The sequence below is a fragment of the Phyllostomus discolor genome, chromosome 9, assembly GCF_004126475.2.
Source record: "Phyllostomus discolor isolate MPI-MPIP mPhyDis1 chromosome 9, mPhyDis1.pri.v3, whole genome shotgun sequence".
Lineage (NCBI taxonomy): Eukaryota > Metazoa > Chordata > Mammalia > Chiroptera > Phyllostomidae > Phyllostomus > Phyllostomus discolor.
Genome location: NC_040911.2, coordinates 97,115,823 through 97,135,405, shown reverse-complemented (window position 1 = coordinate 97,135,405; position 19,583 = coordinate 97,115,823). Strand labels below are relative to the sequence as shown.

Genomic DNA, 19,583 nt, shown 5'->3' with positions numbered 1-19,583 from the left:
CCCGCAAGGAGCCGACCCTAGCGGCCCGCCCCGTATTGGGGCGGAGGCTCCCGCCCGACCCCTCCCCTACCTGTCACGGAGCTGGGATCCACTTCCATGCCTCCCGTCCAAACTTTGCACAGCTAGTGGGGGTGAAACATCAGGATAATGGTGGTAATCATCGCAACGACTTTGCAGGGTTTCCCTAGATTCCAGGGACATGGAGGCGACACAGAAGTGCATCAAAGCAATATATAATAAGATAAAACAACAGTGTGTTGTTATAACAATAATAGCAATAGTCACTAGACCATAAATATATATATATTTTAAAACCCTAAAAAAAAAAAACCCCTCACCGGAGGATATGTTTTTATTAATTTCAGAGAGAGGGGAAGGGGCGGGGAAGGGGAGAGAGAGAGAGAGAGAGAGAGAGAGAGAGAGAGAAACGTTGGTGTGGAGAGCTCAGCCGCCTCCTGTAGGCGCCCCAAGCGAGGATGAAACCCACAATGGAGAATTGACCGGAATCGAACAGGCCGCCGGCTGTTGCAGAGACTGTGCTCGGAACAACTGAGCCGCTCTCAGGCCACTATACCCGTCATTATAACAGCAATAATAATACCAATGATAGGTGCCCGTGTTATGACAATCGTGATAAGAGTCATAACAACTGCCGGATAAGGAGCCAGAAGCCAAACTGTGGACCCGGCTCCAGTGTGAGCCAAGCCTGAGCGCCTCGTGCCTTCTTCTCCTTTTCTCTGCGTTCCCACCACCCCGACTGTCATTTCCTAAATATTTCCCGCCAAACGGACCCACTTCTAAAATCTGAAAACGATTTCTTTCTTACAAACCTGTCCCACGCGAGAGAATGAGAAGACAAGCCATAGTCCGGGAGAAAGTATTGCAAAAGACGCATCGGATAATGGGCTGCTGTGCAACCCGTACAAAGAACTCTGAGACAAGAAAACAAACACTCCAGCCTAAAAATGGGCCGAAGGCCCAGCCAGACACCTCACCGAAGAAGATCCGCACGTGGTGCATAAGCAAAAGAAGAGACGCTCCACGCCAGGCGTCATCGGGGAAACGCAGGTAAGGACACGCCCCTTCTCCCTCCTTGCTGGTGGGAGCGCGAAACCGTTGCAGCGGCTTTGGGGGACAGGCTGGCGGTTTCCCTACACAACTCAGTACCTCCTGCAGTTCCATCCGGCAACCGTGCCTCTTGGTGTCCACCCGAACGAGCTGAAAACGTACGTCCACACAACAACCCGCACACGGTGTTTGTCGCGGCTTCTTCATCCGTGGTTGCCAAAGCTTGAAGGCCACGGAGAGGCACCTAAGTGCACGGGTGAACCGCGGTGCCTCCAGACAACGGACTGCCGCTCAGCACCAAAGAGAAGTGAGCTCTGGAGCCATGAAAACGCGTGGAAGAATCTTAAGGGAATATTACGAAGTGAAAGAGTCCGCCCCGAAAAGGCTACGCACCGCACGATCCCAACTATAAGACGTTCCGGAACAGGCAGGATCATGGAGACAGTAAAAAGATCAGTGGTTTCCAGGGACTAAGGGGGAAGAAGGGATGAATTGCTGGAGCACAGAAGATTTTTAGGGCAGTGAAGCCACTCCATGTGGTATGACGATGATGCACCCCCGTCATTAAACATTGTCCAAACCCACAGCACGTACAACGCTAGAGTGAACCTTAGCGAAAACTGTGGACGTCGAGTGAGGGTGTGTCCATGCTGGTTCATTGATTATAACAAATGTTCCACCCCTGTGGGGGGGTGGGGGATGGGGTATATGGGAACTCTGTACTGTCTCCTCAATTTTACAGCGACTCTAAAACTGCTCTAAGAAAATGAAGTCTATTTTTTAAAAAGAAGAAAAATAAAGGACATGGCTACTATAAATGCAAAGCCAGTAACATGTTTTCATAAGTAAAAGGAGAAGGAAGGGTAGAAAGACAGGAGGGGTAGCCAGGGTCCAGCAGAAGTAACACCTGCTTGAGTGTGGCGGGTAGGGTAATAATAATATGGCTGTGATCATTCATATTTTTAATTTGAACATCTCACCTAAAACGTCATAGGGTGTGCTTGAGGGTGATATTGTCATGTTACAGAATCACATGCTTATGATTTTGTAATAAAAGGGGGGTATTATTCGTGCCAGGCCCTGTCCCTGTATATATTTGATGTACCAATGTTTTAATTACCAAGAAAGAGAAAAGAAGAAAGAAAGGCAGAGAGAGAGAAGGGCTGTATTGATGTAAGGACAGAGCGGGTACAGACAGCCGCTCCTGACCATGACATGTCCCTGAAAAGTCCCCGTGACAAGGCCCAGCAGCCTCCCGCAGTTTCCAGCCTCCTTTATCTGGTTTCTCTCTGTTATTCCAGGTCTGAAGCCTCCAAGTAGCTGGTGACCCAGTTCCCAGAAAAAAATCTCCCTTGCTGTCCTTTTGTGAGGGCCCTGGGGGCTGTGGGGCTCTTGGCAGATGCCACAGCTGTGGGCACAAAGAGAAGCTTATTCTCCTCTCTGCAGAGAGGGAGGGCCTCAGAATGCAGAGCCGTCCAGCTGAGCTTGGGCACCCCTCTCTGCATGGGTCTGGTCTGCAGGGTGCTGTGCTCTGGGTGTGAGCAGGGGGCGCTGGTCAGCCTCTGTTCACCATTCGCATTTGTCTGTCATCTATTGCTGCATAATACACCAGCCCAGAACTTAGAGGTTTAAACAACCATTTATTATTATCCCTCATAGTCCCTTGGGTTGACTGGGCTCAGCTGGAACCTGTTGCTCGGGGGGCTGTCATGCAGTTGCAGGCAAAAAGCAGCTGAGGCTGAAGTCATCTCAAGGCTTCGTTGGGCTGGAAGTCCAGAGTGGCGTTTTCACTCGCCTGTCTGCTGCCCCAGCTGAGACGGCTGGAACAACTGGGGACTAGCTGGCCATCTGTTTCTCTCCATATGGTCTTTCCACATAGCTAGCTTGGTCTTCCTCACATCATGCCCGTCTCAGAGTAAAGAAACTTCTTCAGTGGCAGCTGGCTTATCCCAGGGCAGTGTTCCAAAGGTCGGTCAAGGTGAAAGCTTGCAGGGCTTCTTAGGACCCTAGCTCAGAAGCCAGGCATGCCACTTCCGTTGCTACATTCTGTTGGTCATGCAGGGCCAGCCCAGAAGGAAGGTGGGAGGGGCTACTCAAGGGTGTGGTTCTTGATGGGCCATCTTTGGAGGCCAGCCCTGACAATGCTGCAAGCCTTTCAACACTTTCTTCTCTTCTGCCTTACTAGCTACTCAGTCTCTCCGAGTCTTCCTTATCTTCCAGCTTCAACTTAGTCAAGGGCCTCAGAACTTAGCCCTGGCCATCTTCTCCCCTTGAGTGATCTCGGACATTCCAAATACCTATACACTGACAAATCCCCAGTTTCCATCGCCAGCCTGGACCTCTCCTCTGAAGTCTAGGCTCCAGTCTCCAACTATCTACTCAACAGCTCTGCCTGGAGGTCTCACAGAGACCCCAGCATTAGCAGCTCTAGACCCACCTTCCACCCCCTGCTCCCAAGCACTTCACCAAAGAACAATCGTGAATAGCTAATACTTACACATAAAAGGATACGCAATATGATTAGTTGCTAGAAAAATACAAGTTAGCCCTGGCTGGTGTAGCTCAGTGGATTGAGTGCGGGCTGTGAACTAAAGGGTCCCGGGTTCGATTCCCACTCAGGGCACAGGCCTGGGTTGCAGGCCAGGTTCCCAGTGGGGGCCACATGAGAGGCAACCACACAGTGATGTTTCTCTCTCCCTCTTTCTCACTCCCTTACCCTCTCTAAAAAGAAAGAAAGAAGAAAGAAAGAAAGAAGTTAGAATCACAATGATACCACTATACATCCTTTAGAATGTCTAAAATTAGAAAGACTGACCACAAGTGTTGGCAAGAATGTGGAGCAACAGGAATTCTCATTCTGTTGCAGGGGGGAGTGGATGCAAACTGTGATAAAACCACTTTAGAGTAGGGTTTGGTAGACTCCGGAAAGGTTAAACATGTACCCACCGTATGACATGACCCAGCCACTCCGCTCCTAGGCATTTCCCCAAGAGAAACCAAAACATCCGTTCCCCAGAGACTTAGACATGCAAATGTTCAGAACAGCTTCATTTGCAATCACCAGAAACTAGAGACAACGTAAAGAGCCCATCAAGAGATGAATGGATAAACAAATTGCGGTACATTCATACAAAAGGATACTATTTGGCAATAAAAAGAGACAAGTTATTGATACCTGAGACATGGGTGGATCTCAAAGTCATGCTGAGTCAAAGTAGCCAGCACCTCCCCCCACCCAAAAAAGGACTACATACCGTATAATTCCATGTATACACATTATAGAAAATGGGAACTAATTTGTAGTGGCAGAAGGAAGTCAGTGGTGGAGAAGAGGAGGGAGAGGAAATTCCCAAAGGGCTCATGGATGGATGAGAGATTTTGGGGTGTCAGTGTGCTCACTATCTTAATTGTGGTGAAGTTTCATGGGTGGGTACATATGTCAAAATTAATCTAATGATACACTAACTACGCTCCATATGGTGTACTTCAATTATACCCCAATAAAGTTGGAAAAAAGTGAATCAAGCCCTGGATGGTGTAGCTCAGTGGATTGAGCTCAGGCTGTGAACCAAAGTGTCACAGGTTCGATTCCTAGTCAGGGCACATGCCTGGGTTGCACGCCATGGCCCCCAGCAACCACACATTGATGTTTCTCTCTCTCTCTCTTTCTCCCTCTCTTCCCTCTCTAAAAATAAATAAATAAAGTCTTTAAAAAAATTTAAAAAAGTGAATCAAAAGAAAAACAACAAAGAACAACAACAACAACAAAAAAAGATACATTGGAAGAATACACCCCGAACTGTCGACAGCAGTTACCTTCAGGGAGTAGAAAGTGGGGCAAGAACTATCACCTGTTACCTTCCACGCAGCTTTCTAGCTTAAATTGTTCCCACGCATGCATGACTTCCAAGTTTAAGAGAAAGAACAGTACATTTTTTTTGGCCTCCAGCCTCTGCCCAGCCCTCAGGAGGTCTGTCGCATGCCCCCAAACAGACCAGGCCGCTCTGCCAAACAAAGATACCTCCTGGATTTGAGCCAAGGGTTTCTGAGGGTAAATTTCCATCCGGAGACAATGAAAACTGTGCTCCTTCAGAAAGGGACTTGATTTACACCTTATATCTGCATTCCGGACCGCGGCCCACGTGGGACGATTGCCCGGGAAGATAATGGAGTCATTAATCTCTGCCCAAGACTGGGCTCCCCTTGCCAACTTCCCTTCTGGGTAATTAAACCAACTGGCAGCCCCGGAGCGGTCTCCAGGGCGTCTGCAGGGCTGAGGGACACGGGCACTCTGGAAGCCGCCCCTGGCTTCTCCAGAGGGGCAGTTTCCTGGGCGACTTTGGGACAAGCAAGCTGAGCCCGGACCAGGGTCCTCGGGTTGACTTGGCCCGGACTCGGGCAAACATGGACCCCTGGGCATGTCGGGACGCTGGGAAGAGCCGTGCCCCTGGTTTTCCCAGCCTCGCCCCAAACATTGGCTCCTTGAGTGACGCAGGAGTTGGCTACCTCGAAGCTCATCCACCACTGCCCCACCCCCCAGCAGCTTACTTCCTTCCTCCATAACAGCACCAAGATATTTCAGGGGAGTACCACCCCACCCTCCCCCAGACCCAGAATATAAATGTTTTCCGATGCCTAATTCACTGGAAGGTGGTGCCCTCTCACCTGTTATATGAGAGTCTCTGTGAGGAAACATAAGTAGCTGAAACCCATTCCTAGTGGGGTTTGAAGATTTCACTTAAACTTTTGGTGTTAAGAGTTAACTTACAACATGCAGCTTCTTTTTCAAAATGTTTATTAATTTTTTAAAGATTTTATTTATTTATTTATTTTTAGAGAGGGAAGGGAGGGAGAAAGAGAGAGAGAGAAAGAAACATCAATGTGCGGTTGCTGGGGGTCATGGCCTGCAACCCAGGTGTGTGCCCTGACTGGGAATCGAACCTGCGACACTTTGGTTCGCAGCCCGCACTCAATCCACTGAGCTACCCCAGCCAGGGCCTAAAAATGTTTATTAATTTTTAATATTTATTTATTTACTCTTCCTATTCCCCACCCCTCTCCTTTGGCAGCCATCGGCTGGTTCTTTATACCTACGGATCTGTTTTTGTTGTTTATTCCTTTTTTTTTCTATTCCACGTGCAAGTGAGATCGTATGGTATTTATCTTTCTCTGACTTACTTCACTCAGCACAATACCCTCTAGGGCCACCCATGTTGTCACACACGGCAAGATTTCACTCTTTTTTATTGCTAAATAATATTCCACCGCATTTGTATGTGACATCTTCTTTATCCATTCATCTATTGATGGATACCTAGGTTGCTGCCATAACTTGGCTATTACCAGTCATGCAGCATGGCAAATCTGGATTGGGCTTAACCCTCACTACTCAGGGCACGGTCCAGCACCAGCAACCCCTGGGAGCTTGTTGGAAATGCAGAATCTCAGGCCTCGCTCAGCTCACCGAACAAAGCCTTCGTTTTAACGACATCTCTGGTTATTTATTTGAACACATCAGTTTTCAAACTTGGCTGGACATTGGAATCCCCTGGAAAGAGTTTTTCCTCATGCCAACACCTGGGATCTTCTGCTGAGATTTTGATTCAATTGATCTGGAATATGATGTAGACAGCAGCATTTTTTTATATATTTTACAGTATAATACACATTTAGCAAAGGGCAGTACCTTTAGATGGATAGCTTAGTATTTTTTACACAGGTGTACATGCATGTAACCGGCACCCAGATAGGGCAGAGACCATTTCTAGCAGTCCAGAGAGTTCCCTGCTGCCCCTTCAAGGTAGGGTGGTGAACCGTCCAGATTTGTCCAGGAGGAGTGAGTTCATGGAACTTTCGGTACCGAAACCGAGGAAGCTCTGGGCAAGCCCCGACAAGTTAGTCACACCGCTTCAAGGTCTCCACTTCCCTCCCACCTCCAGGTGACCCGTATTCTGATTTCTATCCAGTGCCAAGTTTAAGCGTTGCCCAGATGACTCTGATGTGCACCCAGGGCCAACTCCAGCGGCATCAGTACCCCCAGGAGGCCTTGTGAAAACAAAGCTGAAACCCCTAGGCTTTCTAATTCAGTAGGTCTAGGGTGGAGCCCCCGAATCTGCATTTCTAACAAGGTTCCCAGGTGCTGCTGGTGCCACCGGACCTGACTCTGAGAACTGCAGGTCTAAGCCAATCAGGTAATTCTTCCCTTTCCAATGACTGCTTTAGACTTGAGCACGTGGTGCACTTTGGCCAATGAGATGTAAGGAGAAGACCACGGGGACCCCCTGAGGCAGCATTTCGGTAAATCCTGCTAAAATGGCTTTTCTGGATTGTGCATAGCAGTGCCCCTGAAAGGGGAACCTGGGGAAGGGGGCTCCTGGGAGGATCTTCTCACGGATAGAGAGGTGCATGGGAGGGGATGCTCTCCTTTTCTTTTGAAAGTTCAGTAGTGTCTGGGCGTGGCCCCTGGAGCTGCTTCCTGACCTTGAGGCCACGAGCCTGAGGGCTAAACAGCCACCACCCAGGACGGAGGAGAGCAAAGCTGGAGAGAACCCAAGTCCTTGCAGAAGCTGTCGAACTGCTGAATGACCACCCACCTCCCCAACATACAATTGGCTTTTCTCTTATTTGTGTTCGAAAGCATGCGATGCCCTGCTGTTCAAAGCGTGGGCCGGGAACCAGCAGCAGCGGCCAGGGGAACAACCCGTGGGTCGGGGCAGCGCAGCGCCTCACCCAGCAGTGGGCTCGGCTCCCGAGGGATTTGGGCTAAGAGCGAGTTTTACGGACACTCAGGAGAGGCCGCACGAAACAGGACGTGACTGCCTCGCAGGTCCTATTTTCCGGGGGTAAGGTAAGCTAGCTAATGCCCGAGTTGGAGCGTCGTGACTGGTGTTCTGTTAGGTCTCCTCGACAGGTAGGTGTTCCCTGTAAGTGGAGGCTGATGTAGGTTTAGATGTGTGACCAGGGCGGCCTCCTTCTTGTGACTCTTGCCACGTGAATTAACGTGATCACTAAAAACGCAGAATCTCAGGCCCCACCGCCAACCGACTGAAGCAAGAACTGCATTCTAAGGAGCTCCGCTCCAACCCAGACAGCAGCACGCAGGCCTTGGATTCCCTGGGCCACCGCCCCCATCTAACAGCTGCGTGAAATCATGGAATTATTGATAATCGAGTGAAAAGGTGCCAGGGGCGCCTCCTATAGAGGCCTCCTGGTCAGGTTTCCGGTGCATCTCCTTGGTCAGAAGTAGGTCACACGCCTTCACGCGAAGGAGGCTGGGAAGGTGGGTGTCTGGCTTCATCCACCTCTGTCACGAGAGACAGGCTCTGCCGGCAAGGGTGCGGATTGCATAGGAACCTGCAGTGTCCTACACAAATAAATACTATTCGTGAGCTTTTGCAGAGTTGGGACAAGACTCAGAGTAAACAGTCGCTTGCCTAAGGCCACATAATTAGAAAGTACTTGCCACTTTGTAGAAAAGTGGAAAACTTTTATAAATGAGGGGGGCTGAGTCAGTGCTTCAGCTGGGCCTTAATCCCAGATGCCCTGACGACCCAGAGAGTGATTTAGCCACTTCCTCCAGCTGCCTCCCTCTTGCCCTTCGTGTGTGTTTATACCTTAAATAATATGTTTTTTTAAGGACAGAGCTAACTCAGGGAGCACGGATATGTATGTGACTCCTGGTGTGGCTAGCCACAGTCAGGGAAAGGAGACAAAGCACCTGATAAAACTGGAATTTTCTTAGCTGTTTTTGGACACCTCCCCAACCCAGAGTGCCTAGGACATCCTGGACACATGGGAAAATGTTATTTTTCACCATTTCCTGCCAAATGTCCAAGCTGGCTCCACCGGTACAGGATGGAGTTCAGGGTGGAGCCTGGTTCCTGACCCTCTCTGCGTGCTTACCTTTCCCTCCCAGCAGAGGGAGTCTGGGAATGGGCGTTACAGACAAGGCAAATTCCCCCTAGTCCGAAGTCACTGCCTTTTTGTAACCTAATCCCAGGAGTGATGTTCCGTCACTTCTGACACTTCTTCCAGTCTATTCATTTGAATCAAGTCATACGCAAGAGGACGGAATTAGAAAAGAGGGTGAATACCCAGAGCCAAGGATCACCGGGAGCTAATGTAGAAGCTGCCTAGCATGCCACATTTTGCACCCCGAGTCAAGAACCCCAAAATCCATTTTACAATAAAAACAACCACCATTAGTAGGTGTTTCTGTGCCAGACATTGTGCTAAGAGGTTTACATACATTGTTGCCTACAGTCCTTACAACAACCCTATGAAGTAGGTACAATCAGCATTATCCCTTTTTTCTATGAGAAAATAGGCGCAGAGAGGTTCAGCAACTTGTCCAAAGTCACCCAGCAAGTAAATAGCAGAGCCAGGAACACTAATATTCACACAGAACTTGAGAATTACAAACCACTTTCTTTTATTCTCCCGACACTGTGAGGTAGAGATTGTGAGTTACATGTTTACCTGTAAGGAAGCTAAAGCTTAGAAATAAAAATGATAGAGATTGTCGTGTGCCTACTTGCCACGTACGAGCCATGTTTTTAGTGGTTTACATTCATCACCTGACTTGACGCTCCTGCTCAACCACCAGGCACTGCTACTTAGAGATTCGGGATGAAAAATCATTTAAAGAATCCAGTGGCCCTGTAGGGATGATTTTCTTTTTGTTTTCTCTCTCTCTCTCTCTCTTAATTTTTTTAAATTTTTGATCTTAGAGAGAGGGGAAGGGAGGGAGAGAGAGAGGGAGAAAAACATCTGAGTGTGAGAGAAACATGGATCAGTTGCCTTCCATACATACCTTGACCAGGACAGAACCTGCAACCCCAGGCGTGTGCCCTGACCTGGAATGAACCGGTGACCTTTCAGTCTGCAGGACTGTCCCCAAACAACTAAGCCACCCCAGCCAGGGCAGTTTTCTTTAACATCTTCTATGGGCTAGGTACACCTGGCTCAGGATCTGTTTTCTTCTGCAGCAAGAGAGTTTTTACAAGCTTAGCACCACGTGGGATTTGGCATCAGCTACAACGTATTGCTTGGACAAATAATGTGAGACTGGGCCCTTTTCTCGGAAGGGCTTTTCAGCCGAAGTCCATCAACTGGCCAGCTTTTCCCGTAATAACCAGCAAATGAGGAGAACTTCACTTGGGAGAACAGTCCAGATTCAAAACAAAAATGCCCTAGTGGCAGCACCCCTGGTTAAATTAAATAAGCGAGACATTCAAGTGCCAGCTCCACTCACTCTCCTATGTTGCTCATGTATCTGCTGAGCACCACGTGTTTGTCTATGGGAAAGATCTTTCCTGGGCATCTTGATTGAACTTTCATGCCAGGTGTGTCTCATACTTAATCTTTGCAGCCGGCCAGTGAGACATCTTTATGAGTTCCCGTTTACAGGTAGGGACACTGAGGCAAGAAAAGATTACATAGTTTTCTGAGATCACACAGCTGGGATGTGACCAATGCCAGGATGGGCTGCAAGGCCAGGAGAGACTGTGTGAGCGGCAGGGGTGGGAGGTGGGGGGCTGAGTCGCACACACACAAACATCCTTTCCCTTCTTAGCAACTCCTTGGCTCCCACAGCATTTCCTGGGGCTTTTCCTAGGTGGAAAGTCTGCATAAAGAGTTGTTTTGTATTTTAATATTAGTTCTGTTTTCTTTTCTAAATTTTACATATTTTTCGTAACAGCCATATATTATTTTTGTGCTCTGAAACGTTGAATATGTGTATGTCCTTCCTGACTGGCTGGAAGAATTATTTTTTAAAGATGATATAAAAAGGTTTATTTATATCTTTCAAATTTTCCCTGAAAGTCACTTTATCTTCAAATGGAAGCTTTTTTTGAAAATGATATTTTCTAATAAGTCCATCTCGGGCACTCCCGGAGAGTTCTTCACTACCCCTCAGAGGGGAAGGACCCTGGGCCAGATGTCAGGAGAAACCCACTGTGTGTCCTCGGACTGTCAAGCTCTCTCTCTGGGACTCAGTTTCCTGAATCTATAAAATGGGGCTGGGGTAGGGGGGGAATTTTCATAAGAATCATTGGATTTCCAGTAGCTCTTATATCTCTGGCAGGTGTCCGCTAAAAGTTACCAAATACACCTCAAGCCATGAAACAGGTGGTGCAAATCATTTTCTTCCTTAAGGTAGACTCATAAGCGTGAAAACCAGAGGGGACCAGCTCGAAAACAAGTTACTTGAGTGAAATTCTTTTTATGTCTATGAGGGTCATGGAAAGTTACTTTTTATATTAACACTGTAGTGGGTACTGCTCCTTCCATATCACCAGAGTCTATTGTTGCCCTTGAACATTTTTTTAAGATTTCTTTTAAGATTTTATTTATTTTTATTTTTAGAGAGGGAAGGGAGGGAGAAAGAGAGAGAGAGAAACATCAATGTGCGGTTGCTGGGGGCTGTGGCCTGCAACCCAGGCATGTGCCCTGACTGGGAATCGAACCTGCGATGCTTTGGTTCACAGCCCACGCTCAATCCACTGAGCTAAGCCAGCCAGGGCCATTTTTTAAAATTACGACAAAAAGACACGACATAAAATGTACTGTCTTAACCGTGTTAAGTTCAATAGTGTTTCGTAACCACCTTCTACTTCCTGTTTCTATGAGTTTGACTACTCTACAGGCCTCATATAAATGGAATCATACTTTTTTTTGGTCTTTTTGTGACTCGCTTATTTTAAGGATAGTATCTCCAAGGCTCTCCGTGTTGTGGAATGTGTCTGCTGCGTGTCTATACCACGTTTTGTTTAAGCCACTCCTCAGTTGTTGCACATTTAGATCACTTCCACCTTTTTGCTATTGTGAATAATACCATTATTAACATGGGTGTATAGCTATTGCTGAGACCCTGCTTTCGATTCTTCTGGGTGAATACCCAGAAGTGAAATTACAAGATCACATGACAGTGCTATTTTTAATTTTTTGAGGAACCATCATACCATTTTCCTTAGTGGCTAAGCCATTTTGCATTGCTACCGACAGTGCACAGGGGTTCTAATTTCTCCACACCCTCACCACCACTCGCTATTTTCTGTTTTTTTGATAGCAGCCATCTGAATGCGTGTGAGGTGATATCTCACTGTCGTTTTGATTTGCCTTACCCTGTTGATTAGTGATGTTAAATCTCTCTTCACGTGCTTGTTGGCCATTTGCCTGTCCTCTCTGCAGAAATGTCCGTTCAAGCCCTTTGTCCCATTTCTAAATTGGGTTATTTTGTTGCTGAGTTGTAGGAGTTCTTCATATATTCTGGATATTAACCCCTTATCAAGATGAGTGATTTGCAAATATTTTCTCCCAGTGCATTTGATTGGCTTTTCACGCTGTTTATCACGTCCTTCAATATATAGACGGTTTTCATTTTGATGTCCAATTTATCTATTGTTGCCTAAGAATCATCTTTTTTTCTATCATGTTTTTAAAAATATGTGCAGTACTTATTTTTTAAAGATTTTATTTATTTTTTAGAGAGAGGAGAAGGGAGGGAGAGAAGGAGAGAAACATTGATGTGCGAGAGAAACATCGATTGGTTGCATCTCATACACCCCCAACTGGAATCGGACCCTCAGTGTTTCAGTTTGCAGAAGGACACTCGATCCACTGAGCCCTACCGGTCAGGGTTCTATCATGTGTTTTAATTATATAAGTAACACAATATTGAAGAAAGTTAGAAAATACAGAAGACATGCAGATGGCAAATAAGTTTATGAAGACATGCCCCACATCAGGTCACCAGGGAAATGCAAATTAAGACGACAGTGAGATACCACCCCTCATCCCTTAGAATGGCCCAAATCTGGAACATTGATACCACCAAGTGCTGACGAGGGAAATGGAGCGACAGGAGCTCTCATACACTGCTTGAGTGGAATGCACGATGGTGCGGCCACTTCGGAAGACTTCGGTAGTTTCTTGCAACACTAAACATACTGACACTATAGGCATCACTCAGCCTCACTCTCCCTCACCTCCTTTCATCTCCTGCTGAAGCTCCTGCCCTGGGGCTGAGCGCTGTAGGTGTGGTCGGTCCGTGCTCCAGGATCCCCTGAGCAAGGAGGACTAAGGTGAGCAGGCGATCTGGGCAGGCAAGGGAAGAGCCATTCACTAGCTGTATGGCTTAGGTAAGTCACTTCCCCTGTCTGAACCTCAGTTTCCTCATCTGTAAAGATGATAATATCCTCTCCCCTGTAGGTTGGAGGTGAGGAATAAATTACTTGCAGCATGTAAAGTACATAGCGAGGAGTCTGGTAAGAATTTTCAATAAAAGGCAGTTGCTGTTGTGGTGATGATGACTCAGGTAGGAGAAATAGGGCCTAGGGTGGTCGCTCGGACTTGCTCAGACAGTGGGACAGTGAAGCGTCTGAGGCAGCCTAGCATACACTGTGACAGATACCACCACACTCAGTGGGTACAGTCCCTTCAGCTGTAAGTACATCAGGTCGACCTGTGCCAAAAGTGACAGCAAAGACCCAGTCTGCACACACCATTGAATTGACATCAGCGCATGAAGTGCTGTCATCCACTAGGATCAGCCCCACCCCAGGCCTTCCCACCTGTAAACTATGGTCCCGTGGTACCGGTTTGTTTTAGCAAAAGGACCATTTACTTAAATGAGCCTGCCAAATGAGAAGGTCCAGATTTTTCCTTTTTTTTTTTTTTTAAAGAGAAGACACAGATATAAATAAGCCCAAGATGGTCTGTTTCTGCCAGAACTAACCAATAAAAGACAGTTGAAACAAACCTGCAATTAATTGACATTGGGACCTTGGGAGGAATTGATCAGGGGACCTGCCAAATCCACTCACCCAGGCTCTGAGGCCAGTTTGGAAACTATGGGGAAACTCCACAAACCCCCAATTTCCTCCCAGACAACCTTGGAGGGAAAATCCAAGTCGACAGAGAACATGAAAGTCACCCAAAAGGTACAGGGTCCCTGGAGGCTTTATCTTAACAGATGCTGTTGTCTCAAGCCCAGTGCTCCCAGGAGTGAAGTTGCTAGGTGTAGCAAATAAAAATACAGCCCAGTGAAATTTGAATTCCAGATAAACAGCAAATCATTTGAACTCTGTTCCAAATATTGCATGGGCCATACTTGCACGGAGTTATGTGAAAGTGAATTTATGTGAAATTCTCATTTAACTGGGCATGGTGTGTTTTACCTGACCTAGGAGTGACAAGGGCAGTCTTCACAGTTTATAAACTTGGAATCAGTTGCTGGTATTTTTAGGATTTCAAGCTTCCTTTAAAAATGGGAAGCCCCCACCATGCTGGTAGTAGCTGCCTCGAAGTAACATAATGGGGACAGAAGGGAATGTGGGGAAATGGAAATTGACTACTGGTATATTAGACAAGGGATGGGGGTTAAGTAAATTTGTTTCTAGTTCATTTGTTGCATGGTGAGTCTGGTGCAGGATATGAAAAGCTCACCCACCTGCAATGCCCTGCCAGGCCTTGATCACCCCCCCTCCCTTATCTGAGGGCAGTACCGTACCCGCACTGGGTAGAGATGTGTGCTCACAGCGCCCCCTGCAGACACAGGTTGGAGCTGCAAGTCTTACAAGGGAGCCCAGCTCCATCTTCCCTACGAATTGTGTAGGTCACATTGGAAATCAGGCAAAATCTAAGATGGCAAAAAAACAGGGTGGGGGAGGGGGGTGATGAAAAGAAACTAAAAACAGCATTTGAGAAGTGCTTTGTGTTCCAAGCCAAGTTCTAAGTGTTCCTTTACTCCTCAAAATATCCCCACACAGTGGGTATCCTATCCCAATCTTTCTGATGGATAAGCAGCAGAACCAGGATTCTAACCCAAACTTGAGTCCAGAGCCCATGTTCCTCAGCTTTTTGAACACATGTATAAATTTGTCTAAGCACAGTAAGGTTACCTACCACCCCCCCCAAAATTCCTTCATATTCATACCCCTTACCCATCTGAATTTCTGGCAGATTCCCCATCAGTGTAGTTTTCTCACTTCAGTCTGGCCTCCCTCCCTCGGGGTAATGTCTTTGGGATCCCTGCATCACTAGCTCCTTCCTTCATACTGCAGACAGCTATTATTGAGTCTTTATGCCAAGTACCACACTAAGCATTTTGATCTCATTGAATCAACAGTACCATAAGGTAACATTCTTATCCCTTTTACAGATGGGAGATTTGAAGACAAGAACTGGAAACCACAAGCTGTGAATTGTTTTTCCAACAGGAAAACTGAGGCTTATGGGCGTTCAACAGTCTGCGCAGGAACCCTGGGCCAAGAGGGCAAAGCAGCAAACATCCCGTGTTTGGTGGGACTGAGGTTAGGAATATATATGGGGGGGAGATAGAGGAAATCGGATTAGCCATGTGTCATTGGAATGTTCCACAGTTAAGCACTAAAAGTGTAAAAATAAGGTAGTTCAGGCACAGTCCCAATCACTCCTACTAATACATCACCTGTGAAGCACAGCTGTGGGATCCACCCTCTGTTCCTGCAGCTTTAAGTCTGCAGACATTTGGTTGTTAATAACCCCGATTTAGTGTTTCTTCGTCCCCAATGACCAAACCCAAGAGCACTCTGATTTCAAGAATTTTTTTTATTTTCCTTCTCCAGATAGGAAGCCTACAAAATTCCATTATGCTTTCTCAGGAAAACACAGGGTCGATCTTTTCCAAGAGGCCTTGTATTCCAACTCCGCCCGTGAGAAACTCCTTGGGAAGAAAAAAGGGAGATTACAATCAGCACCTCATTCTGAATTAAAGTGCTACTTGTTTGGGATATGGGAGCATCTGGTTAAAACTTGAGGAACTAGGCGGAATGGACCAAGATTTCCCATCTCAAGACAACCCATCTCTCCCGCACCTCATTGGAGCCTGTGGGCTGTAGCCATGATGTTAATGTTCAACTCGGCCTAGTCTAGGTCCTTTCCAATTACAGGGAATAGTCAAGGAGAAATCCAGGGGCACAGGAAAAGATTTTTACGTTGATTCTAGAGACTCAGCACCAATGCAATGCATACAAGATTATTTCAGAGATGAACTGTGGTACTTAAATATGAAACAGATAAGCAGACATTAAGGAGGTGCTACTGTTCTTAGTTACTAAGATCAGTTATGTGGGATAACAGTCTAAAGAATAAACATTTTAAATTTAGAGTATTAGTGGTCATTGACAAAGGATAAAAGGTTTTATGTAAAAAAAAAAATATTCTATTTGCCCTGGCTGGCATGACTCAGTGCCGGCCTGTGAACTGGGGTGTCGCCAGTTCGGTCCCCAGTGAGGGGGCGCATGAGAGGCAACCACACAATGTTTCTCTCCCTCTCTAAAAAGAAATGAAATCTTTAAAAAGTATGTATTTTACTTATTTAGAAAGGGAATGCGAAGGAGAACGAGAGAACCATCAATCAGCTGCCTCACCTACGTGCCCTGACCGGGGAAACCTAACTGGCAACCTTTAGCTTTGCGGGACGACGCCTGGCCAGTTGAGCCACCAGGTCAGGGTGTGGGACTGGAGACAGACTTTTTCCCCTAAGACCTAGTCATACCAATAGGTCAATACAGTGTTCTGTTGAGGACTTAATTCTCCCCCTCCTATTTTATATCCCCAACCTGGAACTCGGTCCCCTGGTTACTCTCAAGCAGGCAAACTCCAAACCCATCTACCCTGGGCACATGTAATAGCCCTTTCATTAATGATTCATTTTTTAAACACCATTTGCAGAGACCTTACCTGCTACAGCACAGACTGAGCCGAAAGGAAGATCAGGCTGCAATCAACTTTCTGCCCAGTGACACACAGGGCTCTGTACCTGCACGAGGTTAACAGATGAAACTAAGATAAATGATCTGAACACTAAGGAGGCAGGGGAGCACCCGGAGCAAACCCAATCCTCACTTTAAAAAAGCCCCCATAGAGGCCCTGGCTGGCATGGCTCAGTGGATTGAGCACAGGGGATTCCCAGTCAGGGCACATGCCTGGGGTGCAGGCAAGGACCCCAGTAGGGGGCATGCAAGAGGCAACCACACACTGATGTTTCTCTCCCTTTCTCCTTCCCTTCCCCTCTAATAACCTTGAACAAACAAGCCCACATAGAAAGTTGTTACAAGTAAGTGGGAAAACGGGGGTAGCTCTCCAAGGCCAATGCATCAGACAAAAACTGGCTAATAGTTTATTTTGATCAACATGGTCGATCTGATGGGGAAAAAAGTTAAGTCATCACCTGCAATGGCCATATTTGAGCCACAGAAAATAGACCGCAAGGATAGCCCCATATTTAAAAGAGAAGCAATCACTACCTCCTCCATTCTCCAGATTCTATGTCTGTTCAGCCATGTGGGCATGGGCACTTAGAAAAATGTGCACATCACTTCCCAATCCTTTCCCACTCCTGGATTCATCCTGGTCCACGCCAAGTCTGCTTTTTGCCAACAGTAAACCTGAGAAGAAACACAGAACATGAGCTCCAATCTGCTAGCTGCCCAAGGAAACGAGGGACTAGCTCTCAAGCTGGCATATCAGACAGAAACTGGCTTAGAGAAGTTAGATCAACATGGTCGATCTGTCGGGGAAAAAAGCTCAGTCATCATACATGCCAGTACGCAGCTCTTGGCTGCTACAGATAAAGAGCCCTGAACCAGGAGTAAGCTTTGGTTGGTCTGCTCCTACACTTACAAATTCATTCAGTATTGGAGCACTTGTGTCCAATTGGTTGGCAGTAAGGAAACGGCAGCTCAGACAAACACCTGTCTTCTGAGCTTTTATCTGACACAGGCCAGCGTGGCCAGCAAGAGTTGTGGGGAAAAGGCTGTTTTTTTTCCAAGGGTCAGGATGGTGCATTCTAACGCTCAGGTGTTATCACTAAAAACCTGAGACATTCTGGAAGAGCAAGATTTAAAAAAAACACGTTCCACCTCCCCGCCAGCTCTGCCCAGGCCTGTGTGAGTGGATGGCTAGGTCCACGGAATGTGATACTTGATTTTCCTTTAGAATGTCATCACTCATTTGTAAATTTAAGCACTCAAGAAAGCCGTTGATCAAGAAACAGTGAATGGAATCTGAAATGTGCTTTAGAGAGCATTAAAGACTAACACACCAGACACGAAACTCCTCAGTGTTACCTTGTCCCACACACACCGTCTCTGTGGGCTGTGAATGCTCACACGTTTCTCCACTTTGCCTTTTATCCGACTCTAAGAGATTTCCTTGCTATGCTTTCTCCTGCCTCCTTGTTCGATTCCACAGCAGTGATTTTCAACCAATGTGCCTCAAGAGTGTTTAAAACATGTAATACCTGACTACTTAGTGAGGGGCACTAGCCCCTTTTCTGTTAAAGTTATCAAATAAAAAAATGACAAGAACCAATGCAACAATAGCTGTCCGGTATGAATGAGTCAAAATTATACCCATTTTTAAAAAACAGATCAGCAAAAAAAATGTATTTTGTGTGCAGCAGAATTTTAGTAATTAGGTTATGTGTGCCAAGGGATGAAAAACATTGGAAGTCGCCGCTCCGATGTATAAAATACACTGCAACCGCCACTCTCTGGAGCCTTTTCTCAATCCGTTGAGTTTTTGCTTTCCCACGCCCATGCAGTCAATTTGGCTCAAATAAACTCATTAACAGGTACATTTTGGGGAATTATAATAAAGCATTCAGGGCCCTTTAAGGACCACCGAATACATGCTTTATAGAAATTGGCTCTCGTTAAACTGTCTCCAGGCGAGGCCAGAAAAGGAAGTGGCTCCCCAGAGCACGTGCTCCCTCCAGTGGGCCAGAAAACATGCTTACCAGATCAGGAGACCAAAGGCTCTCGATGTCTACGCGACATCGGGGTTCCCTTGGAGGCCCAGCAACGACTCGCTCCTTCAAGATGCATTCTGCACCCTTTGATCACGCCAACCTGCAAAAACGAAGAGAGGGCAACAATCACCACCTGCCCACAGTAGGAAAAGAACATGGCCGGGCCTTTTGAGGCCGGTGTTATCAGAACTAACTGGCAAGTATTCGAAAGGTATCAGCATGGTCGATCCGATGGGGAAAAAAGGTAAAGTCATCATTTTCACCAGCCAAGGACTCCTCGGGTCCCTACATCGGGGGCAAGATTTCCCAGTTCTGATCTCCCGCGAGGCCCGACGGCCTAGCTTAGGGTCAGAGGCAAGGGGAGCCATGGGCAGAGGCGATGCCAAAAGAAAGGGAGAAATGGGGATCTGGAAAAGAAAAGAGGTCTAAACTCACCGCACACGGTAATAACCCCGAGTTCTTAGGGCTGGATGACATCGGATAAGGACGATGCAGCAGAACACACCAAAACGACCAACCAGGAACTGCAAACGCGAAAGAACGAGGTGCAGCAGGACCGTCCTTATATAACCAGAGGGGACTTTGCGCCTGCGCACTGGACCCCAGGCGCTTCCGGTTCCCGCGGCGCCGCCCGGGAAATGTAGTCTCGGAGGGTACTTCGTGGTTGTCAAGGCCGCGCTAGCACCGCCCCCTTCTTGTACACACTGGGCCGCCATGT

At 47.1% G+C, this 19,583-nt stretch overlaps 1 long non-coding RNA gene and 3 other non-coding genes across 4 annotated transcripts; all 4 read right to left on the bottom strand.

Annotated features, from left to right (window-relative positions):
* Nucleotides 1-15,645: 15,645 nt before the first annotated feature.
* LOC118496853 lies at nucleotides 15,646-19,570 on the bottom strand. Its single transcript, XR_004899411.1, has 5 exons — nucleotides 19,301-19,570; nucleotides 18,854-18,965; nucleotides 17,361-17,501; nucleotides 16,795-16,873; nucleotides 15,646-15,775 (listed from the first exon to the last, which is right to left on the bottom strand). It is a non-coding gene; the product is annotated as an uncharacterized LOC118496853 (long non-coding RNA).
* LOC114507181 lies at nucleotides 17,202-17,294 on the bottom strand. The gene has a single exon (XR_003685450.1). It is a non-coding gene; the product is annotated as a small nucleolar SNORD12/SNORD106 (small nucleolar RNA).
* Nucleotides 17,571-17,661, bottom strand: LOC114507182. Its single transcript, XR_003685451.1, has one exon. It is a non-coding gene; the product is annotated as a small nucleolar SNORD12/SNORD106 (small nucleolar RNA).
* LOC114507183 lies at nucleotides 19,039-19,132 on the bottom strand. The gene has a single exon (XR_003685452.1). It is a non-coding gene; the product is annotated as a small nucleolar SNORD12/SNORD106 (small nucleolar RNA).
* Nucleotides 19,571-19,583: the final 13 nt, after the last annotated feature.